The sequence below is a fragment of the Centroberyx affinis genome, unplaced genomic scaffold (genome assembly GCF_046629955.1).
Source record: "Centroberyx affinis isolate AG114_WGS23_722 - 3 ecotype Tasmania unplaced genomic scaffold, CSIRO-AGI_Caff_v1 ptg000408l_1, whole genome shotgun sequence".
Lineage (NCBI taxonomy): Eukaryota > Metazoa > Chordata > Actinopteri > Beryciformes > Berycidae > Centroberyx > Centroberyx affinis.
This window is the reverse complement of record NW_027279075.1, coordinates 130,807-153,312: the sequence shown is the minus strand read 5'-3', so window position 1 is coordinate 153,312 and position 22,506 is coordinate 130,807.

Sequence of the window (22,506 nt, the reverse complement as noted above, 5' to 3'; positions counted from 1 at the left end):
GAAATAGGCCAGTGTGAGAAAAACTAAATGTTTCACTGTACCAGATACAAAAAAAAGAAAGAAAAGAAAAAAATAATCCAAGTGGTTTAAATAATAAATGGATACTATTACTCTTCAAGTTTTAGTTGTTTTTCTTCCTCAGACATTTGTCACATGTATGTGAAATATCTACATGTGACTTAATTCCACTAACTCTGAATCAAAGCCTAAGTTTGCAACTGAGCCCTGTTTCTAGTCAGATGTAGCTGTCAAACTGCACAACTGTAACTCCATATGGGTCAAGTGAAAATGCGTAACGATCAAAGAGAAACAATCAGCAATACTTTGTTTTCTGGTTTATTTTTCAGCACTTTGTATATTTGGCATCAGATTTATGCCTGCATTTATGAACACACATGATGTCCATATAATAACTTGTCTTATTGACTTAACTTGTGCAGTTAACGTAAAAAGATGGTGAAATCGTACTAGCTGCTGCTGCGTTATTAGTAAAACGCATTGGTTTTACTAATAAACGTTTGTTCCCAGTACTGCAAGTGTTGCTGTAGCCTAATCTATTCATTTCCAGCGATAGAAGCCTGTAAGTGACCCAAGGATGGGTGAAGCACAATTTGTTTTGCTAGTTGATGAATATCGGGGGTTTTTTTTTGTGTGTTGTATGCTAGCTTGAATGGTATAACTACAGAAAAACAAAATCAGAGGGACATAAAAAGGAACAAGGCCAGTGTTCTTAACACTCAAACAGTGACACACAGTGAGAGTCCAAAGTTGACAAAAGGAAGTACAAAGCCTCAGTGTATATTTTGTCAGAGCAATAATCATCAGCTCTACACCTGTTCTGAGTTCATAACAAAGACTCTATAGGAGCGACGATGATATGTGAAAGAAGAAATGCTGTGCTACGGATGCATGAAAATCGGCCACAATGCAAAGGACTGCCTTCATTGCCATTCCTGTGACAGGCCATAATTCCACAATCCTAATTGACCTTCATCATGCCTACACAAAGGACTGTATACCAGTAAATCGTGCCCACACATAACCTCATATTTGACGACTTGCCATTAGAAAGAACACCAGGAATTCAATGGCACATAGAATCTGACTGCTTCAGTTTCAGTATCAGTCTCAAAGACCAGCCAGCTACTCGTTGTGGTATCCTATCCACAGTTGCATCCTTGTATGATCCATTGGGGCTTGTTGCTCCATTCCTGCTGATAGGAAAAAGAGTGCTCCAGGAAATGTGCAGAAATGGCACAGGTTGGGATGACCCTCTACCTGACTAAGTTCAGCCACGGTGGGAGCAATGGAAAGGTGATCTTACCAACTTGGAGAAAGTGAGCATAACCCACTGTTATGCACCCCCTGGATTTGGAAAGATTATCAAAACAGAGTTGCCTAATTTTTTCCGTTTGCCAGCACAAGCAGATATGGCCAATGTTCATACCTGAGACTCAGAAATGAAGATGGAGACGTTCACTGCGCTTTAGTCATGGGAAAATCATGCGTCTCTCCCACTGAGGTCACAACCATTTCCAGGTTAGAACTAACAGCAGCTGTTGTCTCAGTTACAGTAAGCAGGATGCTCAGGGAGGAGCTTGGACGTGCTGATGTTGAGGAATTTTTCTGGACTGACTCCATGGTGGTTCTGGGATACATCAACAATCAAGCACGACGATTCCACACATTTGTGGCCAACAGGGTGCAGAAGATACATCTCAGCACAACTCCTAAACAAAGGAGATATATCTTGACTGATGAAAACCCTGCAGACCACGCATCGAGAGGCTTAACGGCAAGTGCGCTACTGTCATCTAGTTGACCCAAATTCTTATGGGAAAAAGAAATTGTGCCCCCATCAGACAAGATACCAGAGCTATCAATCGGAGACCCGGAGGTCAAAAGGGCTCAAACACTAAACACAGGAACCACAGAGCAAGTAAGCCTTGCAGATTTTCTATCTAACTTCTCTTCCTGGCCTAGTGCGATTTGAGCTGTCGCACGCATTCAGCGACGAATTAACAAGGACAAATCAGGTGGCCACTCTACAGTAGTGGAGCGAGAGAAAGCTGAGTGCTTCATAATTAAGGATCTACAAAGTCATATTTATAAAGATGACTGGAAGTCACTGAGCAAGGGAACCAAACTCCAAGCCCACAGGGAATTGTACAAATTTGATGCCTTCATAGACAAAGACGGTGTGCTGAAGGTGGGAGGAAGGCTGTGTGACTCGTCTCTTCCTAATTCATTCAAACATCCTGCAATCATTCAAAGGATCACCACATCACAAAACTGATAATTGCACACTGTCATGAAAAAGTTAGGCACCAATGTAAAGGCCTTACAGTTAATGAAATACGGTCAAATGGCTACTGGATCCCAGGGATTAACTGAGCAGTAGCGTCCTATATTCGGCAATGTGTGACATGTAGGAGGCTGAGGAGACCTGCAGAGAAGCAAAGAATGGCTGATCTTCTGCCAGAGCATGTACACCCATCATCACTGTTTACATACTGTGGAATGGACTGTTTTGGCCCATTTTTTACCAGGCAAGGAAGAAAGGAGCACAAAAGATACGGTCTTCTCTTCATCTGCTTTTGCTCTCGAGCTATCCATATTGAGATGTTTGATGACATGTCTATAGATTCCTTCATCAGTGGCCTGTGATGTTTCATTGCAATACGCGGCACAGTTTGACAAATCAAATCAGATCAAGGAACCAACTTTGTAGGAGCCAAAATCAGTTTAATGAAGCTCTAAAGGATGTTGATACGGACCAACTGACTGCTTCAGCATGAATGTACCAATTCAAGTCATGTTGGTGGCGTGTGGGAAAGACAAAACAGTCAGAAGTATCCTCAACTCCACTCTCTCACTCTCTACTGGCAGGCTAGATGATGCTTCTCTAAGAACCTTCTTCTATGAAACAATGGCAATTGTAAACAGCTGCCCACTAACTGTTGATAACCTCAATGACCCAAAAAGCCTACAGCCACTCACACCCAATCACCTGTTCACCATGAAGTCTGTCATCGCCCTACCACCACCTGGCAAGTTCATAAGGGAGGATATGTATGCTCGGAAAAGGTGGCACCACATTCAATACCTTACAGAGCAGGTATTGAATGCAGCTGTTGGCGCAAGGAATAGCCTACCTTTCCAACATAGCTGTCAGACAGCGTTGGCATGATCCAAAGAGAAACTTGCAATTTGATGATATAGTGTTAGAGAGGAGTGATGATCTGCTCAGAAATGAGTGGAGGTTAGGTAGAGTTACAGAGACCACTAGTGATAAAGATGAACTTGTAAAGAAAGTCAAACTGTGTATTGGTGATTGCAACCTTAAGAAGGGTGAACTCTGCAATAAGGTTACTGTAATAGTGCCCAGTTCAGAAACTGGTACTGTTGTTGGAGGCTTCTTAAAGTGTCTTCTTTGTTCTTTTAACAATCAAACACTAATGCTATAATGGCCTGTAGTATGATTTCATACATTTCATAGATTGGTATATGTAGGCTATACTGTTTTGTTGCACTATCTTTACCTGTCAATTTCATCTCAGGTGTAGAAATCATTTGTAATTTAATGAATGAACAGAATGTTGTTCTGTTAAGCACTCATGATTTGGTGGGAGTGTAAGTGACCCCAGGATGGGTGAAGCACATTTTGTTTTGCACCTTGTACGTATTTTGTGTGTAATAGCTCCTTTATTTAGTTTTAGGCTTTTATTTTGTCAATGTCCTGTCTTAACGGAAATGGTTTTATTTTGAAATGTAGGTGTAGTTTCTAGCGAAGATGAACTATTTTTGGTTTTGACATGGTAGAAACCAAGGAGAAACACACGGAGAATCAATGAAAGCTGTTTAATGTATTATACTTAAGGTTAGCACCCGCTGATGAGTGTGTAAGCACCTTACCTTACGCACCGTATGGTTGAAGATGACAGTTAAGAAAAGTTTGAGTGATTTTTTTTCTGAATTTGTCAATTTGTTTTGCTAATTGATGAATATAGTTTTCTTTTGTGTTGTATGCTAGCTTGAATGGTAAGATACTAATTAAGGTTATTAATAATCTTTATCATATAATTTTTGTCATTTATTTTATCTCATTACAGCTCTTACGTTGGTTTGGTAAGGTTCTGTTTCATGCAACGAAATGGCAACCATGAAACAAATCCTTGCAAACTATCAGTAAGCGTTGACCATCATTCGGTTGGGTATGCTAACTTACAAAGCCTAAATCCCATCTAATAACCAGTCCTAATTTGTGAGCTGGCAGAGAAAAGTCACTTTCTTTCTACATCAGTTCATCATGTAGGCTATTTGGCAGTATGGGGATTGATCGATACATTGATCTTTGGTAGGTTAAATGCTTCTACTGTGAGAAAAGTTATTAAATATGTCACATTTCAGGTAGGGAAGTTTTCAGGTTTAAGTGATATAATCCATTGAGTGACATGACTCCTACATTGATTAAACGCTATTTTAATAAGTCAATATGAACACATTGGATTCACGGCGGCTCCGTTGCCATGGTGACAGAAGCAGCTACCCCAAGGACCCACCGCTGAATTGTGACGCAAAGCGCATTTGTGACGCAAACCCACAGTTTGGAGTTGAGGGAAACTTTCCTCTGTTTAGTCCGTTTCTACATTTCTACATTTCTACATGATCTGCACAGGTGAGTTTTATAGGATTTACTGCCAAGAACAATAATATTCACCTCTAGAACACATTAGTCTTCGAATGTAGTCTTGTTATATTGGAGTCTCAGCAGTAAGTAGCCTGCTATGAGTCAATAAAATGTCTCTAGCTAATGCTTTCTGTATGTTAACTGCATGAAGTCTGGTTTGACACCTGAACTTGATCCTGTGGCAGATGGAACAATCACAAACTGACATTTAACCCTTTCTTTTTAACATTTAACCCCATTTTCTCAAATATAGTGATTTCTCTCGTACTTGCTGTCTTGCAAGCTGTTTATGAGTGCCTTTGTGTTTATGCGTGTGTGTGTGTGTGTGTGTGTGTGTGTGTTTTTCAGACCCAGAGACAGAAGATGGAGAACTATTTAAAACTGAATGTGCTCGGCGAAGGCAGCTATGGCCGAGTTTACAAGTGTCAAGACAGGAAGTCCGGACACATTGTGGCCATCAAGAAGTATCTAGATACGTCTGACCACATCGTGAACAGGACTATAGACAGGGAATTCAAGCTGCTGGTGGTAAGCTTTTCTTCAGCTATGGCTCAGGACCCAAAAGCGGCCACAGGCCTGTTTCTGATTCTGATAAAACACATTTTAACAGATAGGTTTGTGTATTTGATGTATTATTCTGCTTTATGCTCATGTCACCCTGTTTTTGAGTAATCTGCTTTAATGTATTATCATGTTGTTGAGTCCTATATTAGTGTAGAAATATGGTTTAATGTGTCACAATGAGACCAAATTTTTCATTTGTATCCTGAGCTGAGAAAGTCAAAGAGCTTTAACCTGGTCTAGCCTAACAGACAGGCATCAGGCTGCTATGATTGACAGATCAACTGTTGGTTCAGTCAGGCAAAGTCTCACTGGCACACTGTCTGTTAAATGGTGTGATTATTAGATGTATGTATGATGATGTATAAAACTTGAACTGTTGTTGTATCATCAGTGACAGTTTTGAGGAGAATTAGGAAAGAGTACAGGGTGACATCACCTTGTTGTCCACTTTTGAACCTCACAGCTAAATTTATCCAAACTCAGCAGTAGTTCATCATGAAGCCCCTTTGTTGTAGCAGTTTTGAAGCACAGTGAATTGTTGCTGAAAGTTGAAACAGTATGTTGGTGGTTCAACTTGAGCTTCTTCCTGTTGAACAGCAATTCCGCCATGAGAACATTGTGCAGCTGCTGGACGTCTTCAGGCACAGTGGTCATCTGCATGCGGTGTTTGAATTCGTGGAGCGCTCCCTTCTGGACGAGGTGCAGGGGAAGCGTCACGGTCTGCAGGCGGCACGGCTCAGGAGGCACATCTTCCAGATCCTGAGAGCCGTCGACTTCCTGCACACCAACAATGTAAATATTACTGAAAACAACTGGACACTGCTGTGCTTTCATGAAGCAGAAACTGTTGTGATTTGGTGAATGTGTTACTGCTAAAGGAGTTGTTTTGTCGGTCTGCTCTGAAACCGTTTTGTCCACCTCCAGATCATCCACAGAGACATCAAGCCAGACAACATGCTGGTCTCCAGCTCAGGTGTCGTCAAGCTGTGCGACTTTGGCTTCGCTCGCACGCTGCCGGAGGCCGGAGCTCCTCTCAGCGGCGATGTGGTCACTCTCTGGTACAGAGCCCCAGAGCTGCTGGTGGGAGACGCAATGTACAGCAAGTGGGTATCTTCAAATCAAAACTCATAGGAGATGTACAGAGGCCTGTCACAGTGTTTGGAGAGCGGTTACCAATGGCTGCAAGGGACAAGCCACCATGCTGCTGGAGTGACAAGTGAAAGCTTGTAACCTTATTGCCTCTTTTATAATGTCAGTTCAACACCCTGCTGAGAAATTAGGCTTTTTTATTGTTAGAGAGAAAGAGGTGATAACGTTACATTATTTCCTTTTGTTGTCACTTGTTTCAACATGGTAGACTTAGATTAGATGCTAGATTTAGTCTTTTTGTAATAGGTTGTAGATTGGTCAGCAATGTAATCTAAAGATTGCATTGAAAAATAAGTCCGTAATCAAAATACACACAGTGTCAGGGTGGGATTAGTAACAATGTCAAGCACTTCATTCTAGGTTTTGACACAGAGACACTTGACTGAACAGCACGTCAGTGTAATCCTATCTGTGTTCTTATGGTGTTTCTCTGTCTGCTCTCTCCTCTCTCCAGACCCGTGGATGTGTGGGCCATCGGCTGCACCATCCTGATCATGGCCAAAAGTGCGGCCTTCCTGCGTGGAGATTCAGAGCTCGATCAGCTGCATCAGATCGTCGGGAAAGTGGGTAAGTAGTCCTTCACCTCAGGAGTGTGTGCATGGAAACGTGTGCAGATGTATGGGTAGGTGAGTGTGTTCATCAGTGGTGGGAAATGGACTTGGATAATAAAGATCACTGATGTAACAGCAGTAGATAACTTTATTATCCCCAGTACAGCGACACACTACTCCTTCTTTTGTAAATGCTCTGTCCCTCTTCTTTAAGATAGAGGGACTGCTGGATTTCCTAATCAGCTTCAGTGTTTTTCTCTATCATGAAAGTCTCTGTCTTGTGGTGAGGCTGATGGCTGAGCATCACTGCCAGTGGGCATTTATTAGGCCAGTGGACTTAATATGGGGACCAATGTATATGTGCCTACTGTATATCTCAGCTGATAAGTCATCTATGGTGCTCAACCGATGAGGAGGAAAGGTGTTTTCTCTGACTTTCTGTTCTTCTGCTGCAACGATGTGCAAATCAAATAAACAGTCCACTATCCTGGAGTGAAGGGTTCTAGTCCACTTTCAATATGACATTATGTGTTAAAGAAGTGTTCAGTGAGTTTATTTGATCATTGCTGGGATTTTCTTTCTTGTCATGGCCAGGTCCGCTGACCCCACACCAAATGCAGCTGTATATGGATGACGCCAAATATTCCTCGTTCGGCCTGCCTGAGGTGAAGCTGCCCAAAGACCCCAGGAAGAAGTACGGCCTGTACGACTCCCTGTTGGCTGACCTGGTGGAAGTAAGTCTGCTCTCTTCTGCACAACTGGGGCTGTACAGCCACTGAACACACAGTGTGGCCCTGCAACTGTTTCATTTGAGTTTCAGTATAACATGGTCTAGATGCTGTTTTCATTGGCTTTTCTACCATGCAGTCAAAGAAGCACTGCTGTACATTCACTAACCTCAGGATTATCAGTGTCTGTCTTTTACCATGGGTTCTCCTAGGTGAATACAGCAGTTGTAGGTTATTATTAAAGTAATTTCATTACAGAATCTTGTGGTAGGGGTGCAAACAAGCTGACCAACCTCTAGTGCATCTTTCTGGTGCTGTGTAATGCATCTGTCTCGGTGAGTTATATCTTTCTTTTTTTGAATAATGTGAAGAGTTAAAAGAGTTGTGCTGTTTTTCAGTCAAGTCTCCAGATGGATCCTGCTAACAGATCAAGCTGCTCTGGGATGATGAACCATCAATATTTCACCAGAGACCGGTTCCCTGAAATGTGAGTGGACTGTGACATGGGGCTCTGTGGGGACGGAGGGGGAGGAGAGAGTTGGTGTGTAATTAGTGTCTTTCTGACCTTTAGTCAGTCAGATGTGTCAGCTGTAACTGGTAACCAGCCCCTGCAAAAACAAAACAACAATAGTCTGACCAAGATGTAAAACACTGCAAATCATATTTGGGGAAATTCAGTGGACCAGGTGTATAAAGATGGTTACCTCCTAAAGTGACATCATTTGGTCCTCCAGGCCAATCCCACAATGCAAAGGGCACGCATTGTTTCCAATTATTTCCACACAGCTAAGGGTGGATATCATCATTCATACACTTTATACTATGAGGCAAACCAGGAGGCAGTCATCTTTGTACATCACGTTTTCCATTGGTTGTTCCAGACAAACTGTAATGCAGCTCTGGTCCGGTACAATTTGCTTGTTGTTACCAGGGTTAAAGAGAAAGTGGAGGAGAAGACCATCTCCTTTCTTCAACTGGAACAAATGAGTCACTTGCTGTTCTGCTTTCTCCATATAGATTCATCCCAGAGATCCAGGAGATGGTCCAAAAGGATGCCAAGGCCTACATGGCGTCCCTACATGACACTCCTGATGTGGCCTTGGTGGACGAGCGGCTTGGAAGAGAAAAAGTAGCTCTTTCCTCTCCCTCACCCATCGATTCATCTGACACATCAGACTCGGTGGTGATGGAGGCCGTCAGTGATTTTCCCTCCGTCCTGCGGGCAGACCGACCGCTATCTGCAGCGGTCAAACAGCCCGACTCCTCCCAGCAGATGCAGATGCCTCCTGGCAGGTTTGTGGTGGAAAAAGTGATTCAAGTGTCAGAACTGGAACCTTACGGCTACCAGATCATCAACACCATCTTCCACCACATGACAAAGAGGAGCCCCTCTGGCTGGATGGCCTCGTCCTCATCGTCGTTCTCCTCCCTGGAGAACAGCGTCCTGCGTGCGACCACGGTGAGCAGTGACAACGAGCCGCTCTCGGGGAGCCTGGATACACCTGAGTCGGCACGAGACAGCGTCAGGAAGCAGGATCCACACGTGAAGAAGCTGTCTCGGCACTTCTCCTCTGCCTTAGTGCCTTCCTGCGTCCAGCCTGTGTTGGACCTCATTAACAAAGCCAGGTCCGACCTCTTCGGTGCAGATGAGAGCATGGTAGGTTGAAGCAGTAGGGCTAGAGCCAACAGTTTTTCCATAATTCTTTGGGTTTGCTGTATATTCAGAAGGTCTTTTCAACATGGCACCAGAATCAGCTGTTGTAATAAATGATAAAATAAAATCTGACCTCAAAAGTGTCAAAATCTCATCGCTCCACTTGCTGTTTCCTACATGCCAAACAATGTCACGGTTTTGTTGTTGTTATTATTGAAGGTGCGTGTGACCGACCAGGCCGATTCGGAGACACCTAAAAGGCTGTCGACCAGCTCGCCCTCAGCTTTGGCGATGGAAATGGTGGACAGTACCTTCCTGAAATTGGCCTGGATATCACAATGCGGGGGTGCTGACGCACCAGGCACTGAGGTGGAGAAGTGCATATCTTTGGCCAACGTTCTGTCGTTGTCGACACTCCTGAGCTTGGATCCTAAAAACAGCAACGTCCAGGGAATCCTGAGCGTCAGGAAGGACATGGCCGCAGCTGTGACCAAGCAGCTGCACAGCTTTCTGTGCCGGGAACAGAGAGACAGAGTCGGTGCGGTGCCACCAGCACCCAGTGACGGAGAGGGAGTGGCCGTGACATCATCAGCCACGCACAAGGAAGATGCAGCAGTGGCCTCCTCCAACAGAAGCCCACAGCCGGATGAGCATGGAGCTCCAGACTCTACTGATCGACCGGTGGAGAAACCTGCTGAGCCACTGGCCGACAGTGGTGAGAACTCTTGATGTTTGATAGATTTATATCAACAGTTTAGACTGACATTACGTGAAAGGATTCTTACCGTGAAAGTGAACATTTACAAAATCACATGCACAACATATTCATATATTACATTTTTCCTTTTGTCAGGAAATGAGGTGGAGCCTGTGGTGGAGAAGAAGAAGAAGAAGAAAAAGAAGGGAATCAAACGTTTCTTCAGCAGAGCTCTGAAGGCCATCAGGCGCTGCTTCACCTGCTGTATCTTCCCGACGGAGGAGGAGGAGGAGGAGATATGAAGACTCTCCACCTGTCCTCACAAGCAGGCGGTGGGGGTAAGTGCACACTCAGCTGATATTGCGTCCGTAGTCCAGACTTACTTTTCCAGGTCCTGTGGATGTCCAAAGATGTCTGTCTTGGACCAAAACTTCAGCCTCCCCACCCACTCTGATTGATCAGAAATGTTGCGAAAATGCTAATGATCGATTACGGCAGCGTATTGAATTCACAGTGGAAAAAAATATATATGCAGTAGTTCATCATGAAGCCCCTTTGTTGTAGCAGTTTTGAAGCACAGTGAATTGTTGCTGAAAGTTGAAACAGTGTGTTGGTGGTTCAACTTGAGCTTCTTCCTGTTGAACAGCAATTCCGCCATGAGAACATTGTGCAGCTGCTGGACGTCTTCAGGCACAGTGGTCATCTGCATGCGGTGTTTGAATTCGTGGAGCGCTCCCTTCTGGACGAGGTGCAGGGGAAGCGTCACGGTCTGCAGGCGTCACGGCTCAGGAGGCACATCTTCCAGATCCTGAGAGCCGTCGACTTCCTGCACACCAACAATGTAAATATTACTGAAAACAACTGGACACTGCTGTGCTTTCATGAAGCAGAAACTGTTGTGATTCGGTGAATGTGTTACTGCTAAAGGAGTTGTTTTGTCGGTCTGCTCTGAAACCGTTTTGTCCACCTCCAGATCATCCACAGAGACATCAAGCCAGACAACATGCTGGTCTCCAGCTCAGGTGTCGTCAAGCTGTGCGACTTTGGCTTCGCTCGCACGCTGCCGGAGGCCGGAGCTCCTCTCAGCGGCGATGTGGTCACTCTCTGGTACAGAGCCCCAGAGCTGCTGGTGGGAGACGCAATGTACAGCAAGTGGGTATCTTCAAATCAAAACTCATAGGAGATGTACAGAGGCCTGTCACAGTGTTTGGAGAGTGGTTACCAATGGCTGCAAGGGACAAGCCACCATGCTGCTGGAGTGACAAGTGAAAGCTTGTAACCTTATTGCCTCTTTTATAATGTCAGTTCAACACCCTGCTGAGAAATTAGGCTTTTTTATTGTTAGAGAGAAAGAGGTGATAACGTTACATTATTTCCTTTTGTTGTCACTTGTTTCAACATGGTAGACTTAGATTAGATGCTAGATTTAGTCTTTTTGTAGTAGGTTGTAAAGATTGCATTGAAAAATAAGTCTGTAATCAAAATACACACAGTGTCAGGGTGGGATTAGTAACAATGTCAAGCACTTCATTCTAGGTTTTGACACCGAGACACTTGACTGAACAGCACGTCAGTGTAATCCTATCTGTGTTCTTATGGTGTTTCTCTGTCTGCTCTCTCCTCTCTCCAGACCCGTGGATGTGTGGGCCATCGGCTGCACCATCCTGATCATGGCCAAAAGTGCGGCCTTCCTGCGTGGAGATTCAGAGCTCGATCAGCTGCATCAGATCGTCGGGAAAGTGGGTAAGTAGTCCTTCACCTCAGGAGTGTGTGCATGGAAACGTGTGCAGATGTATGGGTAGGTGAGTGTGTTCATCAGTGGTGGGAAATGGACTTGGATAATAAAGATCACTGATGTAACAGCAGTAGATAACTTTATTATCCCCAGTACAGCGACACACTACTCCTTCTTTTGTAAATGCTCTGTCCCTCTTCTTTAAGATAGAGGGACTGCTGGATTTCCTAATCAGCTTTAGTGTTTTTCTCTATCATGAAAGTCTCTGTCTTGTGGTGAGGCTGATGGCTGAGCATCACTGCCAGTGGGCATTTATTAGGCCAGTGGACTTAATATGGGGACCAATGTATATGTGCCTACTGTATATCTCAGCTGATAAGTCATCTATGGTGCTCAACCGATGAGGAGGAAAGGTGTTTTCTCTGACTTTCTGTTCTTCTGCTGCAACGATGTGCAAATCAAATAAACAGTCCACTATCCTGGAGTGAAGGGTTCTAGTCCACTTTCAATATGACATTATGTGTTAAAGAAGTGTTCAGTGAGTTTATTTGATCATTGCTGGGATTTTCTTTCTTGTCATGGCCAGGTCCGCTGACCCCACACCAAATGCAGCTGTATATGGATGACGCCAAATATTCCTCGTTCGGCCTGCCTGAGGTGAAGCTGCCCAAAGACCCCAGGAAGAAGTACGGCCTGTACGACTCCCTGTTGGCTGACCTGGTGGAAGTAAGTCTGCTCTCTTCTGCACAACTGGGGCTGTACAGCCACTGAACACACAGTGTGGCCCTGCAACTGTTTCATTTGAGTTTCAGTATAACATGGTCTAGATGCTGTTTTCATTGGCTTTTCTACCATGCAGTCAAAGAAGCACTGCTGTACATTCACTAACCTTAGGATTATCAGTGTCTGTCTTTTACCATGGGTTCTCCTAGGTGAATACAGCAGTTGTAGGTTATTATTAAAATAATTTCATTACAGAATCTTGTGGTAGGGGTGCAAACAAGCTGACCAACCTCTAGTGCATCTTTCTGGTGCTGCGTAATGCATCTGTCTCTAATGTGAAGAGTTAAAAGAGTTGTGTTGTTTTTCAGTCAAGTCTCCAGATGGATCCTGCTAACAGATCAAGCTGCTCTGCAATGATGAACCATCAATATTTCACCAGAGACCAGTTCCCTGAAATGTGAGTAGACATGGGGCTCTGTGGGGACAGAGGGGGAGGAAAGAGTTGGTGTGTATTAGTGTCTTTTTGGAGAGACATCCTGAACTGAGGGATGTATCACTGTATTATCACTGTGTCTCACAGCTGATGGACCTTCACTACCAATGCTACTGTTTAGTGTTGTCTTAGTACTAGACAGGACATGGTGCAAACATCAAGTTAACTGGTGGTTCAACTGTTTGCACCAATCTTGACTTTCATGTCCTTTCCTTTAAACCTTTAGTCAGTCAGATGTGTCAGCTGTAACTGGTAACCAGCCTCTGTAAAAACAAAACAACAGTCTGGCCAAGATGTAAAACACTGCAAATCATATATGGGGAAATTCAGTGGACCAGGTGTATAAAGATGGTTACCTCCTGAAGTGACATCATTTGGTCCTCCAGGCCAATCCCACAATGCAAAGGGCACACATTGTTTCCAATTATTTCCACACAGCTAAGGGTGGATATCATCATTCATACACTTTATACTATGAGGCAAACCAGGAGGCAGTCATCTTTGTACATCACGTTTTCCATTGGTTGTTCCAGACAAGATCAGGCAATCCCAGAAAAAACAATAAACAGAGTCATGATTTTCCCTCCGTCCTGCGGGCAGACCGACCGCTATCTGCAGCGGTCAAACAGCCCGACTCCTCCCAGCAGATGCAGATGCCTCCTGGCAGGTTTGTGGTGGAAAAAGTGATTGAAGTGTCAGAACTGGAACCTTACGGCTACCAGATCATCAACACCATCTTCCACCACATGACAAAGAGGAGCCCCTCTGGCTGGATGGCCTCGTCCTCATCGTCGTTCTCCTCCCTGGAGAACAGCGTCCTGCGTGCGACCACGGTGAGCGGTGACAACGAGCCGCTCTCGGGGAGCCTGGATACACCTGAGTCGGCACGAGACGGCGTCAGGAAGCAGGATCCACACGTGAAGAAGCTGTCTCGGCACTTCTCCTCTGCCTTAGTGCCTTCCTGCGTCCAGCCTGTGTTGGACCTCATTAACAAAGCCAGGTCCGACCTCTTCGGTGCAGATGAGAGCATGGTAGGTTGAAGCAGTAGGGCTAGAGCCAACAGTTTTTCCATAATTCTTTGGGTTTGCTGTATATTCAGAAGGTCTTTTCAACATGGCACCAGAATCAGCTGTTGTAATAAATGATAAAATAAAATCTGACCTCAAAAGTGTCAAAATCTCATCGCTCCACTTGCTGTTTCCTACATGCCAAACAATGTCACGGTTTTGTTGTTGTTATTATTGAAGGTGCGTGTGACCGACCAGGCCGATTCGGAGACACCTAAAAGGCTGTCGACCAGCTCGCCCTCAGCTTTGGCGATGGAAATGGTGGACAGTACCTTCCTGAAATTGGCCTGGATATCACAATACGGGGGTGCTAATGCACCAGGCACTGAGTTGGAGAAGTGCATATCTTTGGCCAACGTTCTGTCGTTGTCGACACTCCTGAGCTTGGATCCTAAAAACAGCAACGTCCAGGGAATCCTGAGCGTCAGGAAGGACATGGCCGCAGCTGTGACCAAGCAGCTGCACAGCTTTCTGTGCCGGGAACAGAGAGACAGAGTCGGTGCGGTGCCACCAGCACCCAGTGACGGAGAGGGAGTGGCCGTGACATCATCAGCCACGCACAAGGAAGATGCAGCAGTGGCCTCCTCCAACAGAAGCCCACAGCCGGATGAGCATGGAGCTCCAGACTCTACTGATCGACCGGTGGAGAAACCTGCTGAGCCACTGGCCGACAGTGGTGAGAACTCTTGATGTTTGATAGATTTATATCAACAGTTTAGACTGACATTACGTGAAAGGATTCTTACCGTGAAAGTGAACATTTACAAAATCACATGCACAACATATTCATATATTACATTTTTCCTTTTGTCAGGAAATGAGGTGGAGCCTGTGGTGGAGAAGAAGAAGAAGAAGAAAAAGAAGGGAATCAAACGTTTCTTCAGCAGAGCTCTGAAGGCCATCAGGCGCTGCTTCACCTGCTGTATCTTCCCGACGGAGGAGGAGGAGGAGGAGAAGATATGAAGACTCTCCACCTGTCCTCACAAGCAGGCGGTGGGGGTAAGTGCACACTCAGCTGATATTGCGTCCGTAGTCCAGACTCACTTTTCCAGGTCCTGTGGATGTCCAAAGATGTCTGTCTTGGACCAAAACTTCAGCCTCCCCACCCACTCTGATTGATCAGAAATGTTGCGAAAATGCTAATGATCGATTACGGCAACGTATTGAATTCACAGTGGGAAAAAATATATATGCAGTAGTTCATCATGAAGCCCCTTTGTTGAAGCAGTTTTGAAGCACAGTGAATTGTTGCTGAAAGTTGAAACAGTGTGTTGGTGGTTCAACTTGAGCTTCTTCCTGTTGAACAGCAATTCCGCCATGAGAACATTGTGCAGCTGCTGGACGTCTTCAGGCACAGTGGTCATCTGCATGCGGTGTTTGAATTCGTGGAGCGCTCCCTTCTGGACGAGGTGCAGGGGAAGCGTCACGGTCTGCAGGCGTCACGGCTCAGGAGGCACATCTTCCAGATCCTGAGAGCCGTCGACTTCCTGCACACCAACAATGTAAATATTACTGAAAACAACTGGACACTGCTGTGCTTTCATGAAGCAGAAACTGTTGTGATTCGGTGAATGTGTTACTGCTAAAGGAGTTGTTTTGTCGGTCTGCTCTGAAACCGTTTTGTCCACCTCCAGATCATCCACAGAGACATCAAGCCAGACAACATGCTGGTCTCCAGCTCAGGTGTCGTCAAGCTGTGCGACTTTGGCTTCGCTCGCACGCTGCCGGAGGCCGGAGCTCCTCTCAGCGGCGATGTGGTCACTCTCTGGTACAGAGCCCCAGAGCTGCTGGTGGGAGACGCAATGTACAGCAAGTGGGTATCTTCAAATCAAAACTCATAGGAGATGTACAGAGGCCTGTCACAGTGTTTGGAGAGCGGTTACCAATGGCTGCAAGGGACAAGCCACCATGCTGCTGGAGTGACAAGTGAAAGCTTGTAACCTTATTGCCTCTTTTATAATGTCAGTTCAACACCCTGCTGAGAAATTAGGCTTTTTTATTGTTAGAGAGAAAGAGGTGATAACGTTACATTATTTCCTTTTGTTGTCACTTGTTTCAACATGGTAGACTTAGATTAGATGCTAGATTTAGTCTTTTTGTAGTAGGTTGTAGATTGGTCAGCAATGTAATCTAAAGATTGCATTGAAAAATAAGTCCGTAATCAAAATACACACAGTGTCAGGGTGGGATTAGTAACAATGTCAAGCACTTCATTCTAGGTTTTGACACAGAGACACTTGACTGAACAGCACGTCAGTGTAATCCTATCTGTGTTCTTATGGTGTTTCTCTGTCTGCTCTCTCCTCTCTCCAGACCCGTGGATGTGTGGGCCATCGGCTGCACCATCCTGATCATGGCCAAAAGTGCGGCCTTCCTGCGTGGAGATTCAGAGCTCGATCAGCTGCATCAGATCGTCGGGAAAGTGGGTAAGTAGTCCTTCACCTCAGGAGTGTGTGCATGGAAACGTGTGCAGATGTATGGGTAGGTGAGTGTGTTCATCAGTGGTGGGAAATGGACTTGGATAATAAAGATCACTGATGTAACAGCAGTAGATAACTTTATTATCCCCAGTACAGCGACGCACTACTCCTTCTTTTGTAAATGCTCTGTCCCTCTTCTTTAAGATAGAGGGACTGCTGGATTTCCTAATCAGCTTCAGTGTTTTTCTCTATCATGAAAGTCTCTGTCTTGTGGTGAGGCTGATGGCTGAGCATCACTGCCAGTGGGCATTTATTAGGCCAGTGGACTTAATATGGGGACCAATGTATATGTGCCTACTGTATATCTCAGCTGATAAGTCATCTATGGTGCTCAACTGATGAGGAGGAAAGGTGTTTTCTCTGACTTTCTGTTCTTCTGCTGCAACGATGTGCAAATCAAATAAACAGTCCACTATCCTGGAGTGAAGGGTTCTAGTCCACTTTCAATATGACATTATGTGTTAGAGAAGTGTTCAGTGAGTTTATTTGATCATTGTTGGGATTTTCTTTCTTGTCATGGCCAGGTCCACTGACCCCACACCAAATGCAGCTGTATATGGATGACGCCAAATATTCCTCGTTCACCCTGCCTGAGGTGAAGCTGCCCAAAGACCCCAGGAAGAAGTACGGCCTGTACGACTCCCTGTTGGCTGACCTGGTGGAAGTAAGTCTGCTCTCTTCTGCACAACTGGGGCTGTACAGCCACTGAACACACAGTGTGGCCCTGCAACTGTTTCATTTGAGTTTCAGTATAACATGGTCTAGATGCTGTTTTCATTGGCTTTTCTACCATGCAGTCAAAGAAGCACTGCTGTACATTCACTAACCTTAGGATTATCAGTGTCTGTCTTTTACCATGGGTTCTCCTAGGTGAATACAGCAGTTGTAGGTTATTATTAAAATAATTTCATTACAGAATCTTGTGGTAGGGGTGCAAACAAGCTGACCAACCTCTAGTGCATCTTTCTGGTGCTGCGTAATGCATCTGTCTCTAATGTGAAGAGTTAAAAGAGTTGTGTTGTTTTTCAGTCAAGTCTCCAGATGGATCCTGCTAACAGATCAAGCTGCTCTGCGATGATGAACCATCAATATTTCACCAGAGACCGGTTCCCTGAAATGTGAGTAGACATGGGGCTCTGTGGGGACAGAGGGGGAGGAAAGAGTTGGTGTGTATTAGTGTCTTTTTGGAGAGACATCCTGAACTGAGGGATGTATCACTGTATTATCACTGTGTCTCACAGCCGATGGACCTTCACTACCAATGCTACTGTTTAGTGTTGTCTTAGTACTAGACAAGACATGGTGCAAACATCAAGTTAACTGGTGGTTCAACTGTTTGCACCAATCTTGACTTTCATGTCCTTTCCTTTAAACCTTTAGTCAGTCAGATGTGTCAGCTGTAACTGGTAACCAGCCTCTGTAAAAACAAAACAACAGTCTGGCCAAGATGTAAAACACTGCAAATCATATATGGGGAAATTCAGTGGACCAGGTGTATAAAGATGGTTACCTCCTGAAGTGACATCATTTGGTCCTCCAGGCCAATCCCACAATGCAAAGGGCACACATTGTTTCCAATTATTTCCACACAGCTAAGGGTGGATATCATCATTCATACACTTTATACTATGAGGCAAACCAGGAGGCAGTCATCTTTGTACATCACGTTTTCCATTGGTTGTTCCAGACAAGATCAGGCAATCCCAGAAAAAACAATAAACAGAGTCATTTGAAACTGTAATGCAGCTCTGGTCCGGTACAATTTGCTTGTTGTTACCAGGGTTAAAGAGAAAGTGGAGGAGAAGACCATCTCCTTTCTTCAACTGGAACAAATGAGTCACTTGCTGTTCTGCTTTCTCCATATAGATTCATCCCAGAGATCCAGGAGATGGTCCAAAAGGATGCCAAGGCCTACATGGCGTCCCTACATGACACTCCTGATGTGGCCTTGGTGGACGAGCGGCTTGGAAGAGAAAAAGTAGCTCTTTCCTCTCCCTCACCCATCGATTCATCTGACACATCAGACTCGGTGGTGATGGAGGCCGTCAGTGATTTTCCCTCCGTCCTGCGGGCAGACCGACCGCTATCTGCAGCGGTCAAACAGCCCGACTCCTCCCAGCAGATGCAGATGCCTCCTGGCAGGTTTGTGGTGGAAAAAGTGATTGAAGTGTCAGAACTGGAACCTTACGGCTACCAGATCATCAACACCATCTTCCACCACATGACAAAGAGGAGCCCCTCTGGCTGGATGGCCTCGTCCTCATCGTCGTTCTCCTCCCTGGAGAACAGCGTCCTGCGTGCGACCACGGTGAGCGGTGACAACGAGCCGCTCTCGGGGAGCCTGGATACACCTGAGTCGGCACGAGACGGCGTCAGGAAGCAGGATCCACGCGTGAAGAAGCTGTCTCGGCACTTCTCCTCTGCCTTAGTGCCTTCCTGCGTCCAGCCTGTGTTGGACCTCATTAACAAAGCCAGGTCCGACCTCTTCGGTGCAGATGAGAGCATGGTAGGTTGAAGCAGTAGGGCTAGAGCCAACAGTTTTTCCATAATTCTTTGGGTTTGCTGTATATTCAGAAGGTCTTTTCAGCATGGCACCAGAATCAGCTGTTGTAATAAATGATAAAATAAAATCTGACCTCAAAAGTGTCAAAATCTCATCGCTCCACTTGCTGTTTCCTACATGCCAAACAATGTCACGGTTTTGTTGTTGTTATTATTGAAGGTGCGTGTGACCGACCAGGCCGATTCGGAGACACCTAAAAGGCTGTCGACCAGCTCGCCCTCAGCTTTGGCGATGGAAATGGTGGACAGTACCTTCCTGAAATTGGCCTGGATATCACAATGCGGGGGTGCTGACGCACCAGGCACTGAGGTGGAGAAGTGCATATCTTTGGCCAACGTTCTGTCGTTGTCGACACTCCTGAGCTTGGATCCAAAAAACAGCAACGTCCAGGGAATCCTGAGCGTCAGGAAGGACATGGCCGCAGCTGTGACCAAGCAGCTGCACAGCTTTCTGTGCCGGGAACAGAGAGACAGAGTCGGTGCGGTGCCACCAGCACCCAGTGACGGAGAGGGAGTGGCCGTGACATCATCAGCCACGCACAAGGAAGATGCAGCAGTGGCCTCCTCCAACAGAAGCCCACAGCCGGATGAGCATGGAGCTCCAGACTCTACTGATCGACCGGTGGAGAAACCTGCTGAGCCACTGGCCGACAGTGGTGAGAACTCTTGATGTTTGATAGATTTATATCAACAGTTTAGACTGACATTACGTGAAAGGATTCTTACCGTGAAAGTGAACATTTACAAAATCACATGCACAACATATTCATATATTACATTTTTCCTTTTGTCAGGAAATGAGGTGGAGCCTGTGGAGGAGAAGAAGAAGAAGAAGAAAAAGAAGGGAATCAAACGTTTCTTCAGCAGAGCTCTGAAGGCCATCAGGCGCTGCTTCACCTGCTGTATCTTCCCGACGGAGGAGGAGGAGGAGGAGATATGAAGACTCTCCACCTGTCCTCACAAGCAGGCGGTGGGGGTAAGTGCACACTCAGCTGATATTGCGTCCGTAGTCCAGACTCACTTTTCCAGGTCCTGTGGATGTCCAAAGATGTTTGTCTTGGACCAAAACTTCAGCCTCCCCACCCACTCTGATTGATCAGAAATGTTGCGAAAATGCTAATGATCAATTACGGCAGCGTATTGAATTCACAGTGGGAAAAAATATATATGCTCAGTATCTCGTTATCGATATCTTTTTTCTTGTTATAACAAGATATTTTCACAATATCTTTTCTCGTTATTACGACATACCAACTTATCTCATTATAATGAGAAACTTTTCCCGTTATAATGACATACCAACATATCTCGTTATAACGAGAATGTTTTCTTGTTATAACGAGATACCAACTTGACTGTCTGAGTCAGGGTGAGTTGAGTGAGTCATTGTTGTTTCTGAGTTGTCTCATTCCATGAGTCTGTGTCAACTTGATTAAACCATTTAAACAACATTCTCAATTTCTCTGGTGTCCATAGTCTGTTTTTTCATTATAACATTTGAAAGTTTCTTGGTATCTCGTTATAATGAGAAAAGTTTCTCGTTATAACGAGATATGTTGGTATGTCATTATAACGAGAAACGTTTCTCGTTATAATGAGATAAGTTGGTATGTCGTAATAATGAGAAAAGATGTCATTATAATGAGAAAAAAATCTACTGAGCTGATTTTTTTTTCCTCACTGTGTTATCAATACGCTGCCGTAATCGATAAATAGGCAATAGACGCTCTTTGATACGTTTTCCAATCATACTATCATTTTAAAGATTTTACAGTCACGTGAAATGTGATTGTGTGAATTCATGTCAAAGAGTGTCTGTTGGATTTGAGAACTGGCCATCGGTGGGTGGGAGGGGGAGGAAGGGGAGGAGGGGGAGGAGGGGCGCATGCTGTGTGTGTGTGTGTGCGCGCGCGCGCAACATGAATTTAGCTTCCAGGTCATGGACATGCTGGAAGAACACATCCATGGGGGAGGTCCTGTTCCCGTGGAAGAGACAGTCCAACATCTGTATCACTAGATGTGGAGAGAGAGTCGTCACCCAATGTGAAGTGTAAGTCTCATTTTTATCCAGCGATCCCGCAGCTAAATGGAAACAAGAGAGAAAATGAATGTTACTCTGGAAGTGATTCATGTTAAAGAGACTGCATGCAGGTTCAGTAACTATGTTCACATTCACAGACAAGTCTGTCTGTTGATTCATGACAGTAACGATAGATCCTTCATATCATCAGCTGAATTTGTTACTGTCGAGAGAGAGAGAGAGTGAGAGACATCTAGGTCCCCTCGGCTTTCCTAATGATTGCCTGATCACAAGTCATGGCAGAAAAGTCCTAAACAAATAAATGTGACTGCTTTGATACAGGAGTCTGTGAAGAAAGGGAGAAAGTGAAGGAGACAGACGATATAAAGTTAATCCCTGATGTGGAAAAGTACAGTGAGCTGTCAGCGTGGTGTCAGCATTGTGTCTACAGCCTGTTTCCACGGTGTATTTCTCCTCCTCTAGTGCAGGAGAGATGCTGACTGGGCGCAGAGAAATACACTTCTGGTGTGAAGAGTCCAGCCGGGCGACATCGTTCTACACAGCCACCAGACATCCAGTCTGAACCGAGAGAGACAGAGAGAGAGAGAGAGAGAGAGAGAGAGAGAGAGAGAGAGAGAGAGAGAGAGAGAGAGGTGAGTGTGCCCCACACGTGGTGTTTGTGTATTAAAATGGTAGCTAAACATTATGATGAATTTTATCTTGAAAGCTGGCTAATGTTAACAACAATGTAGCAAACTCAGTCCAGAGTAACATTATTAACCAAGCTGCTGATTCAGCATTCTAGATGGAGACACTGTAATTACCAGGAGACTGTTCACTTCACTCCCATAGCTTTGACAGGGACAAGCTGCGACATTCGTAGAAGCTCAAAATAAGTCAAAATAAGCGCCCGATGGTATAATACAACATTACTTATATTTTATGTCTTGTAGTTATGTAGCTCGCCAAAGATCTAAACTGTTTCACGCTTTATTTTACAACGATGATAGCTTTCAGACACATAGAGTGGGAGCCAATGTTAGCTAGCACATACAAGTGTAGTAAGGGGTAAAAGCTAACTTTGTACATTTGTTGTGTTTGACCCTCACAAATTCTTAATCTCTTGACCAGGGTCAGCTAAGTCCAGCATCTGCAGAGCAGCACAGCATAGCAGTCAGTGAGAGACAGGAGGACAGAGCCAGGGTGCGTCAGCAACAGGAGGAGAACCCCCCTGTTGATATTAATTACTTCACTCGTCCCACGCCAGACCACTTAAAGTTGTTTTTCAAGGACCACCCTCAACAAAAGGCAACTAACCTAGTTGAAAACTTTCTGGTGCAAGGATGGCACCAATAGAAACTGGCTGCAAACAGAAGGGATGGACATTCTATCT